Source organism: Papaver somniferum, unplaced genomic scaffold, assembly GCF_003573695.1.
Source record: "Papaver somniferum cultivar HN1 unplaced genomic scaffold, ASM357369v1 unplaced-scaffold_70, whole genome shotgun sequence".
NCBI classification, from domain to species: domain Eukaryota; kingdom Viridiplantae; phylum Streptophyta; class Magnoliopsida; order Ranunculales; family Papaveraceae; genus Papaver; species Papaver somniferum.
In genome coordinates this window covers 3186869-3200613 of record NW_020649860.1, presented here as the reverse complement: position 1 = coordinate 3200613, position 13745 = coordinate 3186869, and the positions used below count along the sequence as shown (strand labels likewise).

General features: G+C 42.9%; 1 pseudogene; it reads left to right on the top strand.

Moving 5' to 3' along the window:
- The window catches only part of LOC113344027, a 39633-nt pseudogene extending 31038 nt beyond the window's left edge, over positions 1 to 8595 (top strand).
- Positions 8596 to 13745: the final 5150 nt, after the last annotated feature.

Here is a 13745-nt window from a genome sequence, read left to right as displayed (position 1 = left end):
AAGCACCTCCTTTGCAGCGGTGCATCTGTGTGAGGTTTAACATTTCGCTCGATTCGAGGAGTCTCCTCCGTACGGTCGTCTCCTCAATTCCTTAAAAACCAGCAAATCGTTTTTCCCCATCTACAACAGCTACTAGCCAAAAAGAGCCTAGCATCTCATATGCTATTTACCTACGAGAAGCCTCTCAATTTTAACTTGCCACACGTAGCAAAGTGCTACATGTTTTCCAAGAAAAATCTCGAGACATCAAAACATGTCACAAACTGGGGGATACTCATCAGGGTATTGGTCTGGCGGTTTACGACGTGCGGCGTGAAATACGCCCGTTACAAGAAAGTGTCATAAGAGTGAGGCGGTTAGTAATGGCAAGAAATAAGTGGTCAAACGCATCTTCATTATGGAAACATCAATTCCAGGCGTTACCCGTTACCACTTTTCGACCACTCAACCGCTTCCACTTCTTACGAGGCTAGGGTATGTTTTATTACGACTTGTATAAATAGGTTTCACCTATTTCAACTAAACAACAAGTTATTGGTCAGGAGAACAATACACATCCTGAAATCACCTGGTAGCTTTCTATTCAGCTCGCCAGTTCAACTTTAGGATACAAGTCGCAAAACACCCACACTTTCAGAATCAACTATTCTGGCCTCAACACTTTTCTTCGCTTCCCTCCCTAAGACCAAACCTTCTCCTTCACTTTGTGACCGAAGCAAGCCTGGAACGACCATTTCTTGGTTTAGGCCAGGATTGTACAGATTGATCTCTCGAATCAAAAGTACTCCCGTGCAGTACATTGTTTTGGGTTTAGACTCGTTTCTCACCCACACACACGAAATTACCAAAATCAGCAGAAACCGTTTTCACCCACAAACAATTGGCGACCACAGTGGGAGATTAATCTCTCGGTTACAATATCAATTTCCAATTCCCGATTTCATTTTTTCAACCCCGATCTCAAGATGGTACAACTCAGGTCAGGATCAGCAACAAACCCCGAGAACACTGGCGCCGAAATTATTCTCGGTGTTAACATTTCTCCCATTGGTGCTAATACACCATCTGTCAACACCGAAAACATGGAGAATGTTCCTTCAGGTGTTACACCTCCAATCACAAGAGCCAGAGCCTCTGCCGCGGAAAATGCTCCTTCAGGTGTTACACCTCCAATCACCAGAGCCATAGCTGCTACTGCCGCTCCCAATGTTTCACCAAGTATGACACCTCAAATTGTTACCAGAACTGCAGCTACTCCGATGTCAGGACGAGAAACTGGAGGAGCCAGAGGGAGCCGACCCTACATTACTATTGCTGATTTGATAGAAAGGCAGGAGGTTCTCGCCAGGGCCCAAACATACATGGCCTCAACCCAGAAGGAGGTGCTTGCTTTTCTCAAGACACTGACAGAGCGGCTACCACAAGAATCACGCCAGCCAGAGCCAATGAGGAACACATCCAATACCCCTGATGCTAGCACCTCAACATGGCACACTTTTGTAGACGAAGAGACTCGCCCGAGAACTTCAGCTGAAAGAAATCAACCTCCCAATTTTGTCACGAGAGAAGATTTGGAACGACTTCTCCGAAACAGAGACAAAAGCGACTTCATGGACATGCATCAGCATCAGCCCCCGTATCCTCCTGAAGTACAAAGAATTCCTTTTCCAATGGGGTACACTTACCCTCAATTCTTGGAGTCCCTGGGGGAACACGAATATAATCACGTTCTCTGTTTGAGGGAATTTTCGAAATCACTTACTGGAAGAGCATGCACATGGTACAACATCATTACGCCAGGAAGCATCTCCAACTGGTCTGACATGGTTGCATATTTCTACAAGAAATACTTCTTTATGTCTGAGCAAATTACCTTGTCAGATCTAGGAAGGATGTTTCAACGAAACAACGAACATCCGAATGATTTTGTCAAGCGCTCGATTGTCATGACCCAAACGTGACCGAACAATAATTGGTGGACTCCTGTATCAATGGCATGATTCCCATCTACCACGCCTTACTAGAGAATCTGCGATTCCATACATTCTCTGAGCTTCATGAAGCCGCAAAACGGTCAGCCACAACAGCACCAGCATTGTCGGAAAGAACCAGGCCAACTAAAAACGAGGACGCACGTGAAATTCGAGGAAATAGACACCTCATCAATAAGCAATACAACATTGGTCCCTCCTCTGTGAGCGTGGTAGAAGAAGGAGGAAAAAGGAAGGCTCCAACAACAGAACGACCATCCAAGCGCGCAACGCCAGCACGACAGGCACCTCTGTCACGGAAGACCACCGCTAAAGCTCCCATGCGACATCAAGAGGCTGGAGAAAATGTTTTGGATTTCCCGTTCCCAACTGAAGAAGTGATTGAACTCTTGGAAGCATGGATAAAAGACGACGCCATCAGGCTACCTCCTATCAGGCGCCCACCAACTGAAGCGCAAATGGCGAAGCCCAAATATTTCCGCTATCACAAATTTGTCCACCACCCGACCAATGACTGCAAAAAGGTGAAGCATATCTTTAAAGAAAAGATAGAAGCAGGGGAGCTTCGATTAGACAATGAAAGAGTTCACAGAGATCCACTTCCAGTCAGGAGTTGCATGGTCTCTGGGGACTCCGTACACGAAACTGTGCAATCCATGATGCAACATGTGTGCGAAATTCTCGACCTCTCCAAGGCACAACGTCAAGACATCTTCACAGCCGTTGTATCAGGCAAGCGACTCTTTCCTACTGAAGAAACCACACCAGAACCACAAACTCTCCCAAGAAGCGGTGCTGAAAAATACAATGGGGGACTGCTGACCGCAGTTCATCTGAGGAACGCCAAGCTCGATAACACATTCATCGACGTGGCTTCTGACTTCAACATCATTACCATCAAACCTCTGAGAGCTTCGGGAGTTTTGAAGCAGGAGGCTACCCATTCCCTAACCATGGTCAAAAACTTGGAAGGAGAGGCGATACACGCGTATGGCTACATCAATCTTGAAATCAAGGTGGGAGACACTCTAACACACGGCAAATTCTACATTGTCAAAGAACTCTCAAGCTACGACATGATTCTGGGGCGCACGTGGGTACACGATAACAAAGCAAAGTTAGGGGTATCCCCTCTGCCGATGTCGATACCCGAAAGAATTTCCAACAAGTCGTCCAACTTTGAAGATTACATGATGCCATATCAACAACTTACCAATGTAACTCAATTTCCTGGAGAAAGCCCGTCGGCGTTCATCCGAAGATTCCGAACACAAGTAAGTCTGGTTAAACAATCCTTTCTGCACCCAGTCACCTCTCCTATCGGCCAAGCATGGGGACTCGGTTCGATTACCAACCCAGGCGTCATTAAGAGATGTGAATTGTTGGGCCTTTCAAGTACTTTGTCAAAAATTTGGAAGCTATCACAGCCAAACATGACGATTTCAATCAAGTGGTTGCGCAACGCTCCAACCCATTTCAAATTGGAGATGTAGTAGTCAAGATGACCTCGTTTCAATTTGGGAACATACCAGTAAAGATGGCCACTAGACCCGGTCCGCCTAAAGAAAAGGAAGACGAGCCATATCTGGTGGCAGATGTTATCTTGGGTGGTTACTGCAAGCTCATCAATACCGACAAATTGGAAGGTGTCACGATTCACTCGCGATAGCTCAAACCCTTCAATACCTAAAACGCTGTGCTACCTTCACCTCCAGCGTTCCCCTTCAGCATTTCTTTCAGCATTTTCCTTTTCATGCAATGTTTGTAACTCCTCAAAATTGATTGCACTGCTTGCGTTCATGATTAGAATTTTCAATTCCAATTAAAGAACATCTTTCCTTGAAAAGTTTTCCCCTTAAAGGAAAAATACCAAGTAAACCTAAAACTCTCACAGAGTCATTATCCGTCAATTGAAAACCAGAGAAATCAAACTACCCCAAAAATACCTATTCAAAAATACTCAAGAAGGAAATATGCAAGGAAGACGATCATCAGGCGGCAGAACAGATATCTTCTTCAAGAATATTCGGCCCCAAATCTCAGAAACAATATGAAGGTTTTATTAATTCATTCAAAGATGTGAAACCATAAAAGCTGAATGACGGAATGTTACTTGGCGAAACCCTAACTCCACCATGAAAGCAAAAAATTAAAAGCAGACTTCTGGAAAGTCAAAAGAGGCTACACGTTAAGAAGAAATAGCAAAAGTGGAAAAATTGGTCGTTAATGGCAGACGCCTGGATCAATAGCGCCTTCATCAGAGATTCTTCAAGCACTCCCCCAAGCACGCTTTCTGACAGCAAACGTTCCATCCCAAACGCCACATCGGCAGCAGCAACCTCGGCGTTCCATCCAGAAGTCGCCTCAGCAGCAGCAACTGCAGCGTCCCATCCAGAAGCTACCACAACAGCAGCTTCCACTTCTTGTCCGGCGTTTGCTTCAACAGCAGTCCCAGCATATATTTCCGTAGATTCTCCAGTTTCTCCAGCATACATTGCCTCCGTCTCCTCATCCGCCTTGACGACATCCTCAGCGTTTGCGTCAACACCCCTGACAGCAGTTTCGGCGTCCACTCCAGAAGCTGTTTCAGTGTTGTAGATCGTGTCGACGTCTTCCCCATGAGCCTTTCCAGCTACTTCTTGAGGATGTCCTGGTTCGTCTGCATCAAAGTCAAGGATTTCGATACCATCATGGACATGGTAATTAAACTGTTCCTCACATAAAAGTTTCATGGACTCAGTCTTTCGCCACTTCAACCGAGAGGAGAATCGTTCAGCCCTAGCACTGGTTTGTAGAAAAGCTTCGTTGCTCTGAGATCTCCCGACAAGACGGGATTCTTCATCGTGCCTCCACCTTTCCTCCATGTCCACTGAAGCCAAGAGAGTCTGAACACACATTCGCACTCTGCATAAATGGTCAAGATACATGTCTCGTATAATCTCGTCAGCCTCACGGAACAGAGAATCAATTCTGTCTAATACCTCCTCATGAGAAGAAGACTGGGTTTCGTCGGGTTCAGAATTTCTTTCCGAAGAGGTACAATCATCACCGGAAGATCCCATTATATGCTACAAAAAATTTTTTACCACGTTTGTGCCAACAATCTACATGATGAGGAAGACAAAATGGAACTAGGGGAATAAACATGATACAATACCTGTGGGAAGATGGACGCGATTTTTATGATGATTTGTATGGGCGAAGGATTCAGGGTCACCTCTTATATTCAGCAGAAAATCTTTTACCAGTCATGAATTAAGGATTCACACGCGTGATACCAGCTGGATTAGATATTTCTTTATACGGAACAATTAGGGTTTGGTGTCCGAGTCATTCTGACTTAGCCAGCGCCATCCTCCTATCCCAAGCGCGCGTCTCAAGACAACACCATCGTTTCCGCGCCTAGCCAGCGTCATCTTCGTGCCAATCCTTCCACGCTCAAGCCAAGCCGCGTCCAAGCCGTGTCCAAGCCAATCCAAGCCCGAGCCGCGACCAAGCCGAGCTGCGTCGCGTCCGAGTCGCGTCCAAGCCGCGCCAATCCAAGCCATGTCCAAGCTAGCCATGACATCCGCTACTTCAAGCTAGCGGTACCAATGACCCATGTCCAAGATAAATCTAGACAAAATCCGCCAGCACAAGGATCACGGATTTCTCATGCCTTCCACTAAAGGTTAGTTAAATTTCCTCGGCGATCTCTTCACATGTTGCTCTCTCGACTTTTCTCTCGCATGTCACAATCTCATGCTTACCCCGCAACAATGCCATTGTTAGGTGCTAAGCAGGGGACTTGATGTTGATGGTGGTTTTTAGCTTAGGGTTAAAATCGTAAAACCTTGTATCAGATGTGACGTCACTCTGCAAGGAAACGGTGTTGCGAGTACTAACCTCTCCACGACACATTTATTGAGCCGCTCAATATACTTTTATCCATAACACTCTGTAAATTTCGGCACCTCTCCAATACGAGACTCACTGAGTACTTTCCTGTGCTATGTTCCCCAGCAGAAACCTTAATCGGTATGGCATGACGGATTTATGTTCACTCGTAGCGGAGTAGTATGAACCTCCAAGTACCAAAGTTAAGGCCATTGCAAGAAATGCTCAAACAGAAAGCACACTGCAGTCTGTGGATAAAGATTTTGTGTGACAACATACAAAATCCATCTAATTATTGTGATAACTCGCAAAGAACTCATAAACCCAACTAATTTGCAAATCAGGGTTTCGCGCTCCGCGCAGTATACTGGACCCCGTTGTTCGAAACCATGCTTAAACAAGCCAGGCAATCAAATCCGCCACAGCGCGCTAAAAGTGCAGCCGCGCCCTAGCATGTGGGCCCTCTTCCCGTCGACCAATCAGGTCGCTTCAAACCTTCCACGGCCTCAAAAAGGTCGCCATGCTAAGTTGGCTTCCCAAAACACGTCAGCTTCCCAAAAACGCGCTAGCTTCCCAAAAATGCCAGCATGCCGCACGCGCATGCCGCACTTGCCAGGCGCGCATGCCAGACGCGCATGCCAGACGCGCATGCCAGACGCGCTTGCCAGACGCGCTTGCCAGACGCGCATGCCAGACGCGCATGCCAGCGCCACTTACACCACCACGGACACTGGCACACCATCATGCCACGGCTACTAGCACGTCGCTATTCCATGGCCACTAGCATGCCACCATGCCACAGCTTCTAGCACATCGCTATGCCAAGGCCACTGGCATGCCACCATTCCACAGCTACTAGCACGTCACTATGCCACGGTCACTGGCATGCCACCATGGCACAACTACTAGCCAAAACGAGCCTAGCATCACATATGCTATTTACCTACGACAAACCTCTCAATATTAACTTTCCACATGTAGCAAAGTGCTACATGTTTTCCACGAAAACTCTCGAGACATCAAAACATGTCACAAACTGGGGGATCCTCATCAAGGTATTGGTCTGGAGGTTTACGGCGTGCGGCGTGCAATACGCCCATTACAAGAAAGTGTCATAAGAGTGAGGCGGTTAGTAATGGAAAGAAATAAGTGGTGAAACGCATCTTCATTATGGAAACATCTCTTCCAGGCGTTACCCGTTACCACTTTTCCACCACTCAACCGCTTCCACTTCTTACGAGGTCAGAGTACGTTTTATTACGACTTGTATAAATAGCTTTCACCTATTTCCACTAAACAACAAGTTTTTGGTCAGGAGAACAATACACATCCCGAAATCACCTGGTAGCTTTTCGTTCAGCTCGCCAGTTCAACTTTCGGATAAAAGTCGCAAAACACCCACACTTCCAGAATCAACTATTCTGGCCTCAACACTTTTCTTCGCTTCCCTCCCTAAGATCAACCCTTCTCATTCATTTTGTGACCGAAGCAAGCCTGGAACGGCCATTTCTCGGTTTAGGCCAGGATTGTACAGATTGATCTCTCGAATCAAAAGTACTCCCGTGCAGTACATTATTTTGGGTTTAGACTCGTTTCTCACCCACACACACGAAATTACCAAAATCAGCAGAAACCGTTTTCACCCACAAACAAACGGAAACCGAGTTGATGAAACAATTCGATAGTATAGGAAATCACGACACAAAATTTATAATCTACATTCTCCTGGAGACCTATGATGGGGAAAAGGAACTTGATTTTTATTTAGATACGAAGGATATCCAATTACCTAGAGCGGCTAGAGCCCCTAAAGTTTCTGAAAAAGGCAGTTCACAAACTATAAGCCAATAATATATCTCCAACCTGCTCCTTTATTCTCTTCGCGAGTACTTATCCATCTTATATCTTAGACCACATCCATTTTTCAGAATAATTTTGCGTGGAGAAGTTGTTAAGCATCACAACATTGCAGATGATATCAAGTTTCATGAATTCATTCGTTATAAGCCTCGAACAGCCCCAGATTCGGAGGTTGTGGTAGTTACAACAATTGGGTTCCTGAAGGAAGCTCCTCATGTGAACAAACACAGATTCAGTGTTTAAAAACAGGCTTATAATATCGTTATGGCGTGTTCTAAATGACGACGACCATAGGGGAAATGGTGTTGTAGGTGTTCTGGAGGCAGATTTTATTGAGCCTACACTCAACAAGTAAGGTTTTAAGAAGACTGTAGTTCTTGAAAAGCTTAAATTACACCTGAAACAAATGACCTTGGAATATTGGGATTTTCATTGTGGATTAATCCTCTCCCAAAAACTCAACAAAAAGCTTTTGGAAGAAACTCATGATAAAAAATCTAACGAAATAAGTCGGATCACGGGGGTTGACAGTCCAAAAGTAGGTTCTGAAGGTGGACTATTTCAATATCATGGGATACCCCTGTATGCATTTTCAGGAAAAGGAGAAACTAATTGTATTACCACCAATCATCTTACTACCAGACCACGAATATCCCCTAAGAGGAAGCAACATTATCACATCATAGAACCAGAAATCTCGAAAAGGCAGGCAAGCTCGGCAGGACATTCAACGGATAACTCAGTCCATCTAGATAAACAGCTTGTCAGTGGTGCTCAAAATGGGTTGCAAAGTGGAAAGTCTAGAATCCTAATTCAAGAGGGCAAGAGGGTCCGCGAACAGTGTTACGAGTATGAAAAAAACTTGTAAAAACTTGATTACAAGGTAAATGCTGGCATCCTCAAATAAAAAAAGTATTCCCAAAATGGAAAATTGGGTTTTGACCATGGGTTTTATCGTGTAGGAAATTATTATTGGTGAAGTGTTAAGGAGTATCCTATTTTTCATGTGATGGGGTTGCACAAACCCGACCGACACCCGCAGGTTTTTACTCGCACCCGACTTCAACCTTAAGGCCCTACCCTCGCAATAGCGGCGCGGACAATTATTGCATATTTTATTTTTTTCACATCAAAGTTTCAAGTGAAAAACTCGTTTCCCAATTGTGTTAGGATTGTAATCCCTCGTTTATCATGCGATATAATGATCCTGAATACAGTGTAACGATATGAAAGTGGCGCCACCCACAACATCTTCTTTTTAATTGTTCTATACTTCACACAAAATCAATCTCTCCAAAAATGTGGTAGTACTTTGATTAATATAAAACTAAAATTTCAATAAATTAATAGCCTGTACAATTTAGCAGGTAAAATTTATCGAGTTAAAATTTAGCCTGTACAAGACTAGTTGGGACCAGAAATTTTATTATTCTAGCGATTTATCGAAGTTCTACCGTAAATCATCAATCTCCCAAAACTCTTGTTTAATACTAGTTTTTAGTTTGTTATATATAATCAAGAAATAATAGGGGAAAATATAAAATGTTTATGGTAAAATTCTATCTTAAGAAAAAACCTTATTTTATCAAATAAATTCTGGACGGGAGGAAATTCGAAGGAGGAAACATTTCAAGTGTTTTCTTGTATGTATGTTGAGTGAAACAGTGGGTTAGCACCTCTATTTCTGGTGAAGAAATTTGTTTTCACCTTCATTTCGCCATTCAGTCCGGGACCTCCCCGGCCTAAGGGTTCGCCGTTACCTTGATTAAGGGTATAGACTTTATATTGCCAACACGTCACGAGGGAAAGCAATGGATCCCGCCACTTGTGTCTGAGTGTGAAATATTCGGTGGATACTTCGAAGTCTATCTAGACTTATTGAAATTACAATTCGAATTCGCAGACAGCTAATGTCTGTAACTCTGTTTTTTGGTGGTTACGTCTCATTACTCTCCTCACTCACTCTAGGTTTTTAGACGACTAGATAAGACAGGACTAGAGTAGACCCTTCCAAGGGAAATGGACGGTCCTGGTATGCTTCTCAGCATTGGGATAAGGAGTAGGACATGAGTGGGCCCTACCCTCCCAAGGAAACGAGACGAGAAGAGACGAGACCACATCCTTTGAGATAATGATTATTATATTTTGTTTCTATTAATTTTAAGTAAATTTTGGGCAGATAAGACGTCTGCTTTTCCGTCTTCTTTTCCGCCGTCGGTAGTCTCTACCCTATGTCTACTTATAATCATTAGAAAATCGTTATCAAAATAATTAAAAAAGCGAATAAAGTAATCAAAACAGACAACAGAGGTTTGCTTCAGCAAGGGTGATTTTAAATTAATTTGGGGACGCCCTAAATACGTATTTCGAAAAGTCTAGGTTTACATCGCTTTTTCAACGAAGCTTACACCGGCAAAGACAGTCGATGGGTCCATTTGTGCTCAAACCAGGATCTAACAGCCTTGAACGCTTCCGCTCAAACCAAGATCTAACGGCCTTGAACCCTTTAGGGGAAGCAGTGGGTAATTTTATGATCAACTTTGCTACACACACCGCAGAAGAGTACCGTGAATTACACTTCGGGGAAATCTGACGGTCTAGGAATGGCTCTGAACATCGGGATAGGGAGTGGGAAAAGAATGGGCCCCACCCTCTTCTCACACGGTGCACACACCGCTCGGTGTATAAATCGTTTCCGTTTTACGTATAAATCAAGCTCTCTATAAATGTGGCAGTACTTTGATTAATAAACAAGTAAAATTTCGATAAATTAATAGCCTGTACAATTTAGCCGGTAAAATTTATCGAGTTAAAATTTAGCTTGTACAAGACTAGTTGGGACCAGAAAATTTTATTATTTTAGCTATTTATCGAAGTTCTACCGTAAATCATCAATCTCCTAAAAATCTTGTTTAATACTAGTTTTTAGTTTGTTCTTGATAATCAAGAAATAATAGGGGAAAATATAAAATATTTATGGTAGAATTATATCTTAAAAAAAAAACCCTTATTTTATCAACTAAATTCTGGACGGGAGTAAATTTGAAGGAGGAAACATTTCAAGTGTTTTCTTGCATGTATGTTGAGTGAAACAGTGGGTTTGCACCTCTATTTTTGGTGAATAAATTCGTTTTCACCTTCATTTCGCCGTTCAGTCCGGGACCTCCCCGGCCTAAGGGTTCGCCGTTACCTTGATTAAGGGTTTAGACCTTAGATTGCCAACACGTCACGACGGAAACAATGGGGGGAAATTACAATTCGAATTCGCAGACAACTAATCTCTGTAACTCTATTTTTGGTTCCCCCGGTTACGCCTTATTACTCGACCTTGCTACATCTAGTCCAACAGGGGCTAGTACAAAATTTGGACAATAGGTGTTACAATCTTAACGGTAAAGAAGGGAATGATTCTAGCATTGGGATTGGTAGTGGGGTGAAGATGAGAATAATCAAATGTCTAGATTAATTTTCCTATATCTGGACTATGTTAGTTGTCCAAGTTATAAACTTTTCCCTCATTACTCTCCTCACTCACTGTAGGTTTTTAGACGATTAGAAAAGACAGGACTAGACCCTTCCAAGGGAACGAGACGAGACGAGACCGCTGAGATAATAATTATTAGATTTTGTTTCTATTAATTTTAACTAAATTTTGGGGCAGATAAGACGTCTGCTTTTCCGTCTTATTTTCGGGCCGTCTATAGTCTCTACCCTATGTCTACTAATAATCATTAGAAAATCCCTATTAAAATAATTAAAAAAACGAATAAAGAACAGAGGTTTGCTCAGCATGGGTGATTTTACATTAATTAGGGGACACCCTAGATACGTATTTCGAAAACTCTAGGTTTACTTCGCTTTTTCACCGAAGTTTACACCGGTAGAGACCGTCGATGGGGCCCATTTATGCTAAAACCCAGATCTAACATCCTTGAACCCTTTAGGGGAAGCGGTGGATAATTTTATGATCAACTTTGCTACACACACCGTAGAAGAGTACCGTGAATTGCATTTCGGGGAAATCTGACGGTCTAGGAATGGCTCTGAACATCGGGATAGGGAGTGGGGCAGGAATGGGCCCCACCCTCCTCTCACACGGTGCACACACAGCTCGGTGTATAAATCATTTCTGTTTTATGTATAAATCAAGCTCTCTATAAATGTGGTAGTACTTTGATGAATATACAAGTAAAATTTTGAAAAATTAATAGCCTATACAATTTAGCAGGTAAAATATATCGAGTTAAAATTTAGCCTTTACAAGACTAGTTGGGACCAGCAAATTTTATTATTCTAGCGATTTATGGTAATCATCAATCTCCCAAAAATCTTGTTTAATACTAGTTTTTAGTTTGTTCTTTATAATCAAGAAATAATAGGGGAAAATATAAAATGTTTATGGTAAAATTCTCTCTTAAGAAAAAACCTTATTTTATCAACTAAATTTTGGACGGGAGGAAATTTGAAGGAGGAAAAATTTCAAGTGTTTTCTTGCATGTATGTTGAGTGAAACAGTGGGTTAGCACCTCTATTTCTGGTGAAGAAATTTGTTTTCAACTTCATTTCGCTATTCAGTCCGGGACCTCCCCAGCCTAAGGGTTCGCCGTTACCTTGATTAAGGGTTTAGATCTTAGATTGCCAACACGTCACGAGGGAAAGCAATGGGCGGAAATTACAATTATATTTCGAATTCGTAGACAACCAATCTCTGTAACTCTGTTTTTGGTGCCCCCGGTTACGTCTCATTACTCTCCTCACTCACTGTAGGTTTTTAGACGACTAGACAAGACAGGACTATACCCTTCCAAGGAAACGAGACAAGACCGCTGAGATAATAATTATTATATTTTGTTTCTATTAATTTTAAATAAATTTTTGGGAAGATAAGACGTATGCTTTTCCGTCTTCTTTTCGGGCCGTCTATGGTCTCTACCCTATGTCTACTAATAATCATTAGAAAATTCCTATCAAAATAATTAAAAAAGCGAATAAAGTAATCAAAACAGACAACAGAGGTTTGCTCAGCATGGGTGATTTTACATTAATTTGGGTACGCCCTAGATACGTATTTCGAAAAGTCTAGGTTTATTTCGCTTTTTCACCGCAGTTTATACCGGTAAATACAGTCGATGGGGCCCACTTATGCTAAAATCCATATCTAACAGCCTTGAACTTAGGGGAAGCGGTGGATAATTTTATGATCAACTTTGCTATACACACCGTAGAAGAGTATCGTGAATTGCACTTTGAGGAAATCTGACGGTCTAGGAATGGCTATGAACATCGGGATAGGGAGTGGGGCAGTAATGGGCCCCACCCTCCTGCACATACTGCTCGGTGTATAAATCATTTCCGTTTTATTATTTGGGGCTAATTTTATGATCAGAAATGATTTATATACCGAGCGGTGTGTGAACCGTGTGAGAGGAGGGTGTGGCCCATTCCTTCCCCACTCCCTATCCCGATGTTCAGAGCCATTCCTAGACCGTCAGATTTCCCCGAAATGCAATTCACGTTACTCTTCTATGGTGTGTGTAGCAAAGTTGTTTTATGATACGACAAATTGGTGTGAGAAGGCGATCATGACACGGCAAGGATTTGGACCTATAGATTGATGTCTGTTTCCCCCTAGTCTACCTATAGATTGATGTCTGCTTCCCCCTGGTCTATATACTACTAGGGTCTCTACTCTCAAGATAAGAAGACAAGACCCTTCCAAGCAAAGCATATATAGTACTTATTATATTTCGTGGTCATAGCCTTCCCCATGAATCATCAGAAAATATGTAGCTAGGTCTAACCCTCTTTTCTCCCTTTTTTCTTTCGATTTTCGCTAGTCCTGGGCCAATCCTATGAGTAGCTAGCTCTGCTTCCTAGGAGCAACTACCGAGTGAGTGGGCCCATTGAGATGTTAACATCAATTGATAGTGGTAGTACTTGGTTCTGGGACATGGCTAGTAACTATAGTAGGTCTAGGTTTTGACGGACTTTTTCTAGCGCATCGGGTCAAAGAGTTCA